This window comes from Cervus canadensis, chromosome 17 (genome assembly GCF_019320065.1).
Source record: "Cervus canadensis isolate Bull #8, Minnesota chromosome 17, ASM1932006v1, whole genome shotgun sequence".
Classification (NCBI taxonomy): Eukaryota; Metazoa; Chordata; class Mammalia; order Artiodactyla; family Cervidae; genus Cervus; species Cervus canadensis.
This window is the reverse complement of record NC_057402.1, coordinates 21565034-21579472: the sequence shown is the minus strand read 5'-3', so window position 1 is coordinate 21579472 and position 14439 is coordinate 21565034. Positions and strand designations below refer to the sequence as shown.

The following is a 14439-nucleotide window of genomic DNA, read 5'->3' as shown; positions in this document are numbered from 1 at the left end:
CAGAACCGGAAACCCCATTTCCGCCAGTTTCTGTGGAAACTCCACAACACTCAAGTTGAGGCCACAAGACACGTTGTTACGGACGTGGTTTCCCTTCCCTAACCAGATTAACTTTTGTCCGGGGAATATTTGGTCTCACAGAATGCGCCGTTCATCTCAGACCTGACAACCTTAACTACTAAAACTGTCTTCTCCAAACTCCAGTGAGGACTTGCTCGGTTGCCTAGGGTCCCCGCCCCGCCCCACGGCCCCAGTGGCGCGAAATGCGCATGCCCGGTGCGCGCCGCCTGCCCCCGCCCGGCGTCTGCTCCGCCTCTGCTCGTCGTGGATCCTCGCGCGCCGCTCGCGTCTGGCCACCTCCTCCGTCGCGCCCCGCGGGGGCATTCACGGGCGCGCGCACCTCCTCGCGCAGAGGAACCCAGGGCAGGGACGCTCCGGGCGAGCTGCGATTGGCTGACGTGGAGGCTGCGCGTCTGGCCTGAGAAACTGGGCGAGAGCGCAGAGTCGGCTGGCTCCCGGGGCTGTGCGGGGCGCATCTCAGGTAAACGGGTAGGGTGGGAGGTTTGGGCGATCCGAGAAAGGGAGGGGTGGCTTGAGACCAGCCCTGGAATTTCCGGCCGCAGCCTCCTTGGAGAAGGGGAAGGGGCCGCGCAGGAACTGCACCGGGTGAATGCTGGCCCCGTGCGGCCGGCAATGATGGGGCTCCCTCGAAGGTCAGCGTTGTGTGGTCCTCCGGTCTCCTTTCTCGGCAGGATGTAGGCATCTTCCCCTGTTTCTTATTACAAGAGTGCTGCAGCTGAGTTTTTATTCGAGGGTTTTTGTTGTTGTTGTTGCTTTGCCTTTCCCTTAAGAGGCAGTGAGTTGGAGGTCCTGGCTCAACCTAGGATTGACTCCGTGCCCTTGAGAGTCACTCACTGGCTTGTATTTCAGTTCTCACACTTTAAGTTTCGGCAAAGAATACGGTGATTCCTTAGGTAGGCGGAGCCGTGCTGTAGAAAGATACTGTTAGAATTTTTTGAGTTCATAGTGTCTCTGGGCCCACATTTCTCGTCCTGGCTGGAAGATGACACCACCCGATAGTATTTGTGAAGTATTTACTTTAAGCACCGTGGGTGGAAGGAACTGAATGAACACAAGATAACAGCATTATTAGGATGTCGTGGGAAGAAAAAACTTTTCCACCAGAAGAGGCTTTTTGAAAAGTTCCTCTGAACATTTTATGCAGATTAAATCACAGTGGTAGTAGATAAAGGTGAGCCAAAACAAAGGGCCAAACAAAAGTACTTTTTAAGGAGCTTTTTTAACCGCCTCTTCGTTCCCAGATAACTTTCACAATGACAAGTTACTGGCTTTTCAAAGTTTCTCTTTGGGATCTATTGTGGAACTAACCTGAAATGACGGTTACATAAACATGTGGGTATCCTGTGCAGTAGTATACCAAGAGAATTAATTAAAACTACTTTCTATGTAAGGTAGCAGGAATTAAGATATCTCATTGGTGGTAACGATGACAAATCAGAAAAGTGAGCAGAAGATGTGCACAATTTTCCATCAAAGGCGTAGAGTTTGTAAATATGAAATGTTTTTAGTGTGTTAATTATTAAAGGTTAATAGACACACAGAAAAGTGCATGAATCATAAGTGTACAGTTCACTGAATTTTCACAAAGTGTGTATATCCAAGAAAGAGCGTTACTCACATTCTAGAAGCCCCACTTTTCAGTTTCTGACATCATCAGTAAATTTACTGATTATTGACTTTATATAAATGGAAACATACAGTGTATAGTCTTCTGTGTCTCACTTTTGCTTAATATTTGTGGGATTTATGCAAGTTATGTAGCAGTTGTTTGCTCTTAATGCTGTGCAGTATTTTATCCAGCCTTTGGCTATTACTAATAGGTCTGGTATGAACATTTTTTCTAAGTATTTTGGTGAATGTATGTATACATTTCTGTTGGATATATACCCACTGGTGAAATGACTATGTTATAGTATATGCGTATATGCATTTCTGATATTCTTGTTGTTGTTTAATAGCTAAGTAGCGTCCCACTCTTTTGCCACTCAATGGACTATAGCCTGCCAGGTTCCTCTGTCCATGGGATTTCCCAGGCAAGAATACTAGAGTGGGTTGCCATTCTGTTCTCCATGGCATCCTCCCAACGCAAGGACTGAACCTACATCTCTTGCGTTGGCAGGCAGATTCTTTACCGCTAAGCCACCAGTGAAGCCCAGTTCTGGTATGTTGTTGTTCAGCTGCTCAGTTGTATCCGACTCTTTGTGACCCCATAACCTGCAGCATGCCATGCTTCCCTGTCCACGCTTCCATCACCAATTCCCAGAGCTTGCTCAAACTCATGTCCATTGAGTCAGAGATGCCATCCAACCATCTTGTCCTCTGTCGTCCCCTTCTCCTTCTGCCTGCAATCTTTCCTATCATCAGGGTCTTTTCTAATGAGTCAGTTCTTTGCATCAGGTGGCCAAAGTATTGGAGGTTCAGCTTCAGCATCAGTCCTTCCAATGACTATTCAGGACTGATTTCCTTTAGGATTGACTGGTTGGATCTCCTTGCAGTCCAAGGGACTCTCAAGAGTCTTCTCCAACACCACAGTTCAAAAGCATCAATTTTTCGGTGCTCAGTTGGATCAATTATTGTTCAACTCCCACATCCACACATGACAACTGGAAAAGCCATAGCTTTGACTAGACCGACCTTTGTTGGCAAAGTGATGTCTCTACTTTTTAATATGCTGTCTAGGTTGGTCATAACTTTTCTTCCAAGGAGCAAGCATCTTTTAATTTCATGGCTCCAGTCACTGTCTGCAGTGGCTTTGGAGCCCAAGAAAATAAAATCTGTTACTGTTTTCACTTTTCCCAATCTATTTGTCCTGAAGTGATGGGACAGGGATACCATGATCTTAGAGTCTTGAATGTTGAGTTTTAAGCCAGTTTTTTCACTCTCCTCTTTCACCTTCATCCGGAGGCTCTTTAGTTCTTCTTTGCTTTCTGCCATTTCTGGTATACATTACTAAAAAATTGTTCAGATCAGTTTCCACATGCTTGAAACATTTAGCATCATCCTTTTCATTTTACCCATTCTATTGGGTAGTGATATCACATTGTGGTTTTTCCCTAATTTCTCTACTGATGAATGATATTTACAGCCCTCTGTATGTCTGTTGGCCATTTGGGTATCTCTAGTGTCAGGGGTCATCAAATTTTTTGCAAAGGGCTAGATAGTTAATATAGGCATCTTGCTTTGTAGAGTTTCAGTTAGAGCAATATTGTGTGAAGCTAGGACTGCTCGTATTTTAGGCGTTGCGGGCCATATAGTGTCTATTTCATATAGTTTGTATTTTCTGCTTTCCCTTTTTTTTTTTTTTTGCTTGCCTATTTGATTGCTTCCCTGCCTCTGTCTACCTTCCCATCCTTTCTCCGCTCCTTTTCTTCCTTCATCCCTCCCTCTCATTCTTCTCTTTAATTTTCTTTTCTCCTTCCTTCCTTCCTTCATTTTGTACTTCGCTAACCATTACTGTGTTGAAAATGACTATTCATAAATGACCATTTGATCTTCTGCTCACTGTTGGTGGTGACATCATTCCATTCACTTCAGTCACTCAGTCGTGTCTGACTCTTTGCAACCCCATGGACTGCAGCACGCCAGGCCTTCCTGTCCATCACCAGCTCCTAGAGCTTGCTCAAGCTCATGTCTGTTGAGTTGGTGATGCCGTCCAAACCATCTTATCCTATGTCGTCCCCTTCTCTTCCCGCCTTCAATCTTTCCCAGCATCAGAATCTTTTCCAAGGAGTCAGTTCTTCGCATCAGGTAACCACAGTATTGGAGTTCAGCTTTAGCATCAGTCCTTCCAATGACTATTCAGGACTGATGTCTTTTAGGATTGATTGGTTGGATCTCCTTGCAGTCCAAGGGATTCTCAAGAGTCTTCTCCAGCACCACAGTTCAAAAGCATCAATTCTTGGGAGCTCAGCTTTCTTTGTAGCCTAACTCTCACATCCATACATGACTACTGGAAAAACCATAGCCTTGACTAGATTCACCTTTGTTGGCAAAGTAATGTCTCTGCTTTTTAATATTTGCTGTCTAGGTTGGTTACAGCTTTTCTTCCAAGGACTAAGTGTCTTTTAATTTCATGGCTGCAAGTCACCATCTGCAGCGATTTTGGAGCCCAGAAAAATAAAGTCAGCCACTGTTTCCACTGTTGCCCCATCTATTTGCCATGAAGTGATCGGACCGGATGCCATGATCTTAGTTTTCTGAATGCTGAGCTTTAAGCCAACTTTTTCACTCTCCTCTTTCACTTTCATCAAGAGGCTCTTTAGTTCTTCTTTGCTTTCTGCCATAAGGGTGGTGTCATCTGCATATCTAAGGTTATTGATATTTCTCCCTGCAATCTTGATTTCAGCTTGTGCTTCATCCAGCCCGACATTTCACATGATGTACTCTGCATATAAGTTAAATAAGCAGGGTGACAATATGCAGCCTTGACGTACTCCTTTTCCTATTTAGAACCATTCTGTTGTTCCATGTCCAGTTCTAACTGTTGCTTCCTGACCTGCATACAGATTTCTCAAGAGGCAAATCAGGTGGTCCGGTATTCCCATCTCTTTCAGAATTTTCCACAGTTTATTGTGATCCACACAGTCAAAGGCTTTGGCATAGTCAATAAAGCAGAAATAGATGTTTTTCTGGAATTTTTGCTTTTTCAGTGATCCAGCAAATGTTGGCAATTTGATCTCTGGTTCCTCTGCCTTTTCTAAATCCAGTTTGAACATCTGAAAGTTCATGGTTCACGTACTGTTGGAGCCTGGCTTGGAGAATTTTGAGCATTAATTTGCTAGCGTGTGAGATGAGTGCCATTGTGCAGTAGTTTGAGCATTCTTTGGCATTGCCTTTCTTTGGGATTGGAATGAAAACTGAACTTTTCCAGTCCTGTGGCCACTGGTGAGTTAGTATTAGCATACATTCAAGTAAATACCTAAATTGACTTCTATAAACCACCTAAAAAAAAGAGTTGTTAGCTAAATATGTTAACCTACTTTCAAAAGTTTTTTTTTTTTTATACTTTTAGTTCTAAGTGAAAGGCAAGGGGCCAAAAATAAGAGATGAACTGGACAGCCCAGTGAAGCATTTAAGGAAGACAGGACCTCAAACTTAGGGAGGGGTGCCACAGTTGAGTTTCATGTCTCAAGCCATTGGTAACTGAAAGTGAAAGCCGCTTAGTCGTGTCCGACTCTTTGCAACCCCATGGACTATACAGTCCATGGAATTCTCCAGGCTAGAATGCTGGAGTAGGTAGCCTTTCCCTTCTCCAAGGGATCTTCCCAACCCAGGAATCGAGCCCATGTCTCCTGCGTTGCAGGCAGATTCTTTACCAGCAGAGCCACAAGGGAAGCCCTTGTGGAAGTAATTGTTAATTACCTTATGAGTGTACTCAATCATGTAGATATAAATTTCAACCAAGCCATCCCAAGATGGAACAGCTCAAAAGACAATATCCATCTCAAAATATGACAAAAAGTTTATGCATTTTGATGCTTTTTTTACTCAGTGTTGACAACTGCCTGGATATCCGTCTTTTTCGTAGCCTTCAATGTAAAGCAACAAAGGTTGTATTTCCTCTCTTTTCTTCTTCTTACCTCTCTTGTATTACTCAGGTTGAAAGAGAATGAGGGATATTTAACACCAAAACATTACAGTCACCCATTGCTATTGTTCATTTGCTCAGTCGTGTTCAACTCTTTGTGACCACATGGACTGCACCATGCCAGGCTTCCCTGTCCTTCATTATCTCCCAGAATTTCCTCAAACTCATGTCCATTGAATCAATGATGCCATCTAACCATCTCATCCTCTGCTGCCCCCTTTTCCTTCTGCCCTCAATCTTCCCCATCATCAAGGTCTTTTCCAGTGAGTTGACTCTTTGCATCAGGTGGCCAAAGTATCAGAGCTTCAGCTTCAGCATCAGTAAGTATACTTTTATAAATAGCCCCATGGAATGATGTCTAACTCAATGAAACTATGAGCCATGCCGTGCAGGGCCACCCAAGACGGACAGGTCATGGTGGAGAGTTCTAACAAAATGTGGTCCACTGGAGAAAGATATGGCAAACCACTTCAGTATTCTTGCCTTGAGAATGCCATAAACAGTATGAAAAGGTATAAAGATAGGACACTGAAAGATGAACTCCCCAGGTTGGTAAGTGCCCAATATGGTACTGGAGATCAGTGGAGAAATAACTCCAGAAACAATGAAGAGATGGAGCCAAAGCAAAAACAACACCCAGTTGTGGATGTGATTGGTAATAGAAGCAAAGTCCGATGCTGTAAAAAGCAATATTTCATAGGAACCTGGTATGTTAGGTCCATGAATCAAGGCAAATTGGAGGTGATCAAACAGGAGATAGCAAGAATGAACATTGACATTTTAGGAATCAGCGAACTAAAATGGACTAGAATGGGTGAATTTAACTCAGATGACCATTATATCTACTACTGTGGGCAAGAACCCTTTGGAAGAAATGGAGTAGCCATCACAGGCAACAAAAGAATCCAAAATGCAGTACTTTGATGCAATCTCATAAACAACAGAATGATCTCTGTTCGCTTCCAAGGCAAACAATTCAATATCACAGTAATCCAAGTCTGTGCCCTAACCAGTAATGCTGAAGAAGCTGAAGTTGAATGGTTATATGAAGACCTACAAGACCTTCTAAAACTAATACACAAAAAATGATGTCCTTTTCATTATAGGGACTGGAATGCAAAAGTAGGAAGTCAAGAAACACCTGGAGTAACAGGAAAAATTGGCCTTGGAGTACAGAGTGAAGCAGGGCAAAGGCTAATAGAGTTTTGCCAAGAGAACGCACTGGTCACAGCCAACACCCTCTTCCAGCAACACATGAGAATACTCTACACATGGATATCGCCAGATGGTCAGTACTGAAATTAGACTGATTATATTCTTTGCAGCCAAAGATGGAGCAGCTCTATACAGTCAGCAAAAACAAGACCAGGAGCTGACTGTGGCTTAGATCATGAACTCCTTATTCCCCAATTCAGACTTAAATTGAAGAAAGTAGGGAAAACCGCTAGACCATTCAGGTACAACCTAAATCAAATCCCTTATGGTTATACAGTGGAAGTGACAAATAGATTCAAGGGATTAGATCTGATACACAGAGTGCCTGAAGAACTATGGATGGAGGTTTAGAACATTGTGCAGGATACAGGGAACAAGACCATCCCCAAGAAAAAGAAATGCAAAAAAGCAAAATGGCTGTCTGAGAAGGCCTTACAAATAGCTGTGAAAGGAAGAGAAGCTAAAGGCAAAGGAGAAAAGGAAAGATATTCCCATCTGAATGCAGAGTTCCAAAGAATAGCAAGGAGAGATAAGAAAGCCTTCCTCAGTGATCAGTGCAAAGAAATAGAGGAAAACAATAGAATGGGAAACACTAGAGATCCCTTCAAGAACTTTAGAGACAACAAGGGAACATTTCATGCAAAGATGGGCACAATAAAGGACAGAAATGGTATGGATCTAACAGAAGCAAGAGATATTAAGATGAAGTGGCAAGAATACACGGAAGAACCATACAAAAAAGATCTTTACATCCCAGATAACCATGATGGTGTGATCATTCACCTATAGTCAGACATCCTAGAATGTGAAGTCAAGTGGGCGTTAGGAAGCATCACTATAAACAAAGCTAGTGGAGGTGATGGAATTCCAGTGGGGCTATTTCAAATCCTACAAGATGATGCCGTGAAAGTGCTGCACTCAATATGCCAGCAAATTTGGAAAACTCAGCGGTGGCCACAGGACTGGAAAAGGTCAGTTTTCATTCCAACCCCAAAGAAAGGCAATGCCGAAGAATGCTCTAACTACCGCACAGTGGCACTCATCTCACATGCTAGCAAAGTAATGCTCAAAATTCTCCAAGCCAGGCTCCAATAGTACGTGAACCGTGAACTTTCAGATGTTCAAACTGGATTTAGAAAAGGCAGAGGAACCAGAGATCAAATTGCCAACATCCGTTGGATCATTGCAAAAGCAAGAGTTCCAGAAAAACATCTATTTCTGCTTTATCGACTATGCCAAAGCTTTTGACTGTGTGGATCACAACAAGCTGTGGAAAATTCTGAAAGAGATGGGAATACCGGACTACCTGACCTGCCTCCTGAGAAATCTGCATGCAGGTCAGGAAGCAACAGTTAGAACTGGACATGGAACAACAAAGTGGTTTCAAATTGGGAAAAGAGTACATCAAGGCTGCATATTGTCACCCTGCTTATTTAACTTACATGCAGAGTACATCATGTGAAATGTCGGGCTGGATGAAGCACAAGCTGAAATCAAGATTGCAGGGAGAAATATCAATAACCTTAGATATGCAGATGACACCACCCTTATGGCAGAAAGCAAAGAAGAACTAAAGAGCCTCTTGATGAAAGTGAAAGAGGAGAGTGAAAAAGTTGGCTTAAAGCTCAGCATTCAGAAAACTAAGATCATGGCATCCGGTCCGATCACTTCATGGCAAATAGATGGGGCAACAGTGGAAACAGTGGCTGACTTTATTTTTCTGGGCTCCAAAATTGCTGCAGATGGTGACTTGCAGCCATGAAATTAAAAGACACTTAGTCCTTGGAAGAAAAGCTGTAACCAATCTAGACAGCAGATATTAAAAAGCAGAGACATTACTTTGCCGACAAAGATCTGCCTAGTCAAGGCTGTGGTTTTTCCAGTAGTCATGTATGGATGTGATAGTTGGACTATGAAGAAAGCTGAGTTCCAAGAATTGATGCTTTTGAACTGTGGTGTTGGAGAAGACTCTTGAGGATTCCTTGGACTGCAAGGAGATCCAACCAGTCCATCCTAAAGAAAATCAGTCCGAATATTCATTGGAAGGACTGATGCTGAAGGTGAAACTCCAATACTGTGGTTACCTGATGCGAAGAACTGACTCATTGGAAAAGACCCTGATGCTGGGAAAGATTGAAGGTGGGAGGAGAAGGGAACGACAGGATGAGACGGTTGGATGGCATCACCGACTCAATAGACATGAATTTGAGTAAACTCCAGGGGTTGGTGAGAGCCAGGGAAGCCTGGAGTGCTGCAGTCCATGGGTTGCGTAGAGTCGGACTTGACTGAGCGACTGAACTGAACTGAACTCCTTAAGAACTGAATCCTCCCAACAGCCACTGAGGGAAGTTGGAAGATTGTGTTCCAGTTAAATTTTGAGATGACTGTTGCCCTGGGTTAACACTGTGGCCTCAACCTTGTGAGATACTCTGAACCGAGGACTGAACTGATCAGCACCCAATTCCTCAGAAACTTTGAGATAATAAATGTGCATTGTTTTAAGCTGCTCAGTTTTGGGGTGACTTGTTAGGTGTCAGTTGTTCAGTCATGAGGTCATGTCTGACTCTTTGTGACTCCGTGGACTGTAGCACTCCAGGCTCCTCTATCCTCTACTGTCTCGCAGTATTTGCTCAGATTCATGTCCATTGAGTCGATGATGCTGTCTAACCATCTGTTCCTCTGACATCCTCTTGTTTTGCCTTCAGTCTTTTTTGGCATCAGGCTTCCCCCCAGCAGTCTTATTCCACAATGTGTTTCATCCAGCCCAGCCTTTTCCATAATGTACTCTTCAGTAAGTTACATAAGCAGGGTGACAGTATACAGCCTTGTCATACTCTTTGAGCCAGTCAGTTGTTCCATGTCTGGTCCTCTTGCTTCTTGGCCTACATACGGGTTTCTCAGGAGACAGGTAAGGTGGTCTGGTACTCCCATCTCTTTAAAAAATTTTCACAGTGCATTGTGATCCACATAGTCAAAGATTTTAGCACAGTCAATGACGTAGATGTAGATGTTTTTCTGGAACTCCCTTGCTTTCTCCATGATCCAATGAATGTTGGCAATTTGATCTCTGGTTCTTCTGTCTTCTGTATCCAGCTTGTGCATCTGGAAATTCTCTGTTCACGTATTACCAAAGCCTGACTTGACAGATTTTGAGCATAACCTTGCTAGTATGTGAAATAAGCACAATTGTACAGTAGTTTGAGCATTCTTTGGCATTACCCTTTTTTGAGATTGGAATGAAAGCTGACGTTTTCCAGTCCTGTGGCCACTGCTGAGTTTTCCAAATTTGCTGACAGTTGAGTGCAGCATTTAAAAAGCATTATCTTTTAGGATTTTAAATAGCTCAGCTGAAATTCCGTCACTTCCAGTAGCTAACTAATAAAGTACTCTTGCTAATTTCCAAAAAAAAAAATTTTTTTAATGAAAAGAATAGTAGTTCTTGAAATTTTTTATAAACATAGCTTCAAAATGTTTTTATCATCTCAAACAAATTTGAGGATATTATTTTTACTTTTTTGCAAAGTAAAATATTAACCAAGAATACAGCAGGGATGATTTTATTGGAAGCCCTAATCCTGAATCTTTTTTTTTTTTTTTTGATTTTTCTGTTGGAGCTTATGAGCTTCCCATCTTCATAGTTTTATCTTGAGGTTTCTGCTGCTCAAGATAAAACAAGTTTTGAAAAACTGGAAAAACAAAAAGAGTATGTAAATAAATAATATAGGTCAGTTAACTTTTAAAAATATTTATTGTGAAATTTAATACATGTTAAAAAAAGTATGTAAAGATATATGGACAGTTCAATGAGTAAATAAAAAGTTAATATCTATGTAGCTACCATCAGATATTTGAATTAAAGAATCATTGAAATGTGCTTTTTCAAATTTTATATGTGTGAGTGATGTCTTAATAACTTCTGCGGTTAAGAGGTACAGTACTTTGTGTCTGTTACATGAAATTTGTTAATGCTGTTGTTAAAATCTTCTCTTTCCTTATTGATTTGTGTGTGTGGGTGGGTGTGTGTGTGTGCGTGCACTCACATGTGCTTGCCTGTCTGCTACTGATAGTTTACTGTGTGTTAAATCTCCCTGTGTAATTTTGGATTTTGTTTCCTCCTAGTAGTTTTCTGCCAATTTTTGATTTATTTATTTTTAAGTCATATTATTAGAAGCATATTCAGCTTTCTAATTCGTCCATCTTCCTATGAATTGAACTTTTGTTCCATGAAGAAGTGTCCCTTTTTATCCCTAGTAATACGCTTTGTTTTAATGTCTAATCTGACTTTTTGAAAACTTTTTGAAATAATTTTAGACTTCCTGAAAAGTTGCAGAAATAGCACAGAGAGTTCCTGTAAACTTTTCAACCTACTTCTAATGTTAACACAATGCATAATCAGTGTAATTATCAAAGCCAAGAGATTAATATTGTTACAATGCTCGTCACTAAATTACACACTTTATCATTAGTTTTCCCATAACAGTAGTATTCTTTTTTGTTCCAGGACTCAATCCAGATCCCACACTGTTTTTAGTTGTCATGTTTCCTGTGTCTTATCCAATCTGTGACCTCTTTCTGACTTTGGTTTAACTATATCAGCCTTTTTTTGGCTAATGTGTACTTAGAATTGGATTTAAAAAATCCAGTGGGATATCTTTGTCTTAAAATCAGAGCGTTTGGTGGTTGGATCATTTAATCCATTCATATTTTGTGGTTTTTTTTTTTTTTTTTTACCCTATTATTCTGGAAATTATACATACCTTATAATGCTTTTAGTGGCTCTTGTAAAAACTGTAGAATCCTGGAATGCATCCTTTCAGACTTTAATCCATTTCCTTATGTCTATGTATGTATCTAACCACATAGTTTTGCTTTGTTTGCTTTTTTCCCTTAATGTAACAATGGTCCTACTGTATTATTTTATGACTACTTCTTTCCATTTATTAAAAAAATAAATGCATAATGGTTATAAACTCTTTCAAGCAACATAAATCTATAAAAGTTGACAGCAAAACATTACCCCAGATTCTATCCCAGCAAAAATAACCTTCATTAAAAACCAGGTGTACAACATTTATGTGTCTGTTCCTAGGAGTGCTCAATTAAAAAAAATAAATGAATAAGCCTAGCCATAGGCACGTGTTTGTGAAATTTCATAGCACCAGGAATTTAAAAAAAAATTCTGAAGATTTCCAGAGAGAAAACCTAATAAGAAAAAAGAATTGAATATATCACTATCAGTCTTCTTGATCAGCAGAATGGCTAGTTAACTAACAATATGTAAAGTATGGAAGTTAGAATAAAGATTTTTTTCAGATCTGAAAAGGGCCTCAGAAATCCTGCTGTTGAAAAATAAAGAAGTGAAAAAAAGACCTGGGGTGTAGGAAGTAGTAGATTCAATGCAGGAGAACAGTGAAATGATGTCCCAGAAAGGAGGGCTATATAGCAGGCTTAGAGAGCAGATGGTCCAATTTGAGAGAATCCTCAGATAGGAAGTTTCCAGGAGAGAAAGGGGATTTAAGAGATCCTATATCCTCTGGGGCTGGAGTTTTCTCTCTTGGAAGGTTTTTTAATCTATGAATTCAATTTCTTTAGTAGATGCAGGCCTATTTTGATTAGTTATTCTTACTGAGTTAGCTTTGGTAGATTTTATCTTTCAAGCAATTTGTCGAATTTATAGGTGCTAAATTGTAATATTCCCTTTTAGTCTTTTTAATGTATATGGAATTGTTTTAATAGCCTTCTCTTCTTTCTGATGTTGGCAATATATGTCGTCTTTATTTTTATCTTGATCAGTCTGGCCAAAAGGGTTATTAATTTCATTGCTCTCAGAACCAGCCTCTGGTTTCATTGATTTTTCTGTGTTGATTTTACATTTTCAGTGTTGTTAATTTTTCTCTTTACCATTTTCATCCTTCCGTTTAATTTTCTCTTAATTCTGCATCTTTTTTAAGGTTGCAAGCTCCAGTATTAATGAGAGGCTGTCATACACATACATATATCCACTCTTTTTTTTTTTAGATTCTTCTCCCGTGTAGACCATTAGAGAGTACTGACTGGAGCTCCTTATGCTAATAGTTTGCATATGTCAATTTATCCCAGTTTATCCCTCCCTCTCCTTACCCCCTGGTAACTATACGTTTGTTTTCTCCACCTGTAATTCTTTTTCTGTTTTGTAAATAAATTCATTTGTACCCTTGTTTTCTTGGAGTCCACATATAAGCAATATTATATGATGTTTGTCTTTCTGTGTCTGACTTCACTCAGTATGATGATCTCTAGGTCCATCCATTTTGCTGCAAATGGCATTATTTTGTTCTTTTTTTAATAGCTGAGTAATATTCCATTGGGGCTTTCCTGGTGGCTCAGTGGTAAAGAATTTGCCTGCCAGTGCTGGAGATGTGGGTTTGATCTCTGACTGGGGAAAATTCCCCTGGAGAAGCAAATGGCAACCCACTCCAGTATCCTTCCTGGGAAATCCTGTGGACAGAGGAGCTTGCAGGTTGCAGTCCATGGGGTCACAAAAGAGTCAGACACAAATTAGCAACTTAACAACAACAAACAACATTTTTCCATTGTATATATGTACCACAGCTTCTTTATCCTTTTCCTCTGTTGATGGACATTTAGGTTGCTTCCATGTCCTGGCTATTGTAAGTAGTGAATATTGGAGTACATGTATCTTTTCAAATTATGGTTTTCTTCAGCTGTATGCCTAGGAATAGGATTGCTGAGTCATATGGTAGTTCTGTTTTTAGTTTTTTTTAATCCCTAAAAAAGCTCCTTTTTTTTTTTTTTTAAGAATTATAGGGATAAAGTTCTTTTATCCCTAAAGAACATCTATATTGTTCTCCATAGTGGCTGAACCAATTTACATTTCCACCAACATTTGCAAGTGAAGCAACCAACAAGGATTTAATCTCCAAAATATACAGACAGTTTGTGCAGCTCAGTATCCAAAAAAATAACCCAATCAGAAAATGGGCAGAAGATCAAAATAGACTTTTCTCCAAAGAAGACATACAGATGGCCAAAAGGCACATGAAAAGATGGTCAACATCACTAAGTATTTGAGAAATGCACATCAAGACTACAATGAAGTATTACATCACATCAGTCAGAATGCTGCTGCTGCTGCTAAGTCACTTCAGTTGTGTCTGACTCTGTGTGACCCCATAGACGGCAGCCCACCAGGCTCCCCCATCCCTGGAATTCTCCAGGCAAGAACACTGGAGTGGGTTGCCATTTCCTTCTCCAATGTTTGAAAGTGAAAAGTGAAAGTGAAGTCGCTCAGTCGTGTCCAACTCTTCGCGACCCCATGGACTGCAGCCTACCAGGCCTCTCTGTCCATGGATTTTCCAGGCAAGAGTACTGGAGTGGGGTGCCATTGCCTTCTCCAACCAGTCAGAATGGCCAACATCAAAAGATGTATAAATGCTGGAGAGGGTGCGGTGAGAAGGGAATCCACCTCTCTTTTTTAACATATATGTTTAATACTATAAATTCCCTCTAAACACTGATCTTGGGCTTCCCTTGTGGCTCAGCGGTAAAGAATCTGC

The 14439-nt window shown here is 40.8% G+C and overlaps 1 protein-coding gene across 3 annotated transcripts in view; it reads left to right on the top strand.

The window, feature by feature from the left end:
• Positions 1-410: 410 nt before the first annotated feature.
• MIPOL1 (mirror-image polydactyly 1) overlaps positions 411-14439 on the top strand; it is a 284075-nt gene continuing 270046 nt past the window's right edge. For 2 of the 3 annotated variants that reach the window (XM_043489769.1, XM_043489765.1), the window contains exon 1: positions 411-541. The gene's annotated coding sequence lies outside the window, so the exon portion shown is untranslated. The remainder of the gene's footprint in view (positions 542-14439) is intronic. The other variant, XM_043489767.1, reaches the window with a different exon arrangement.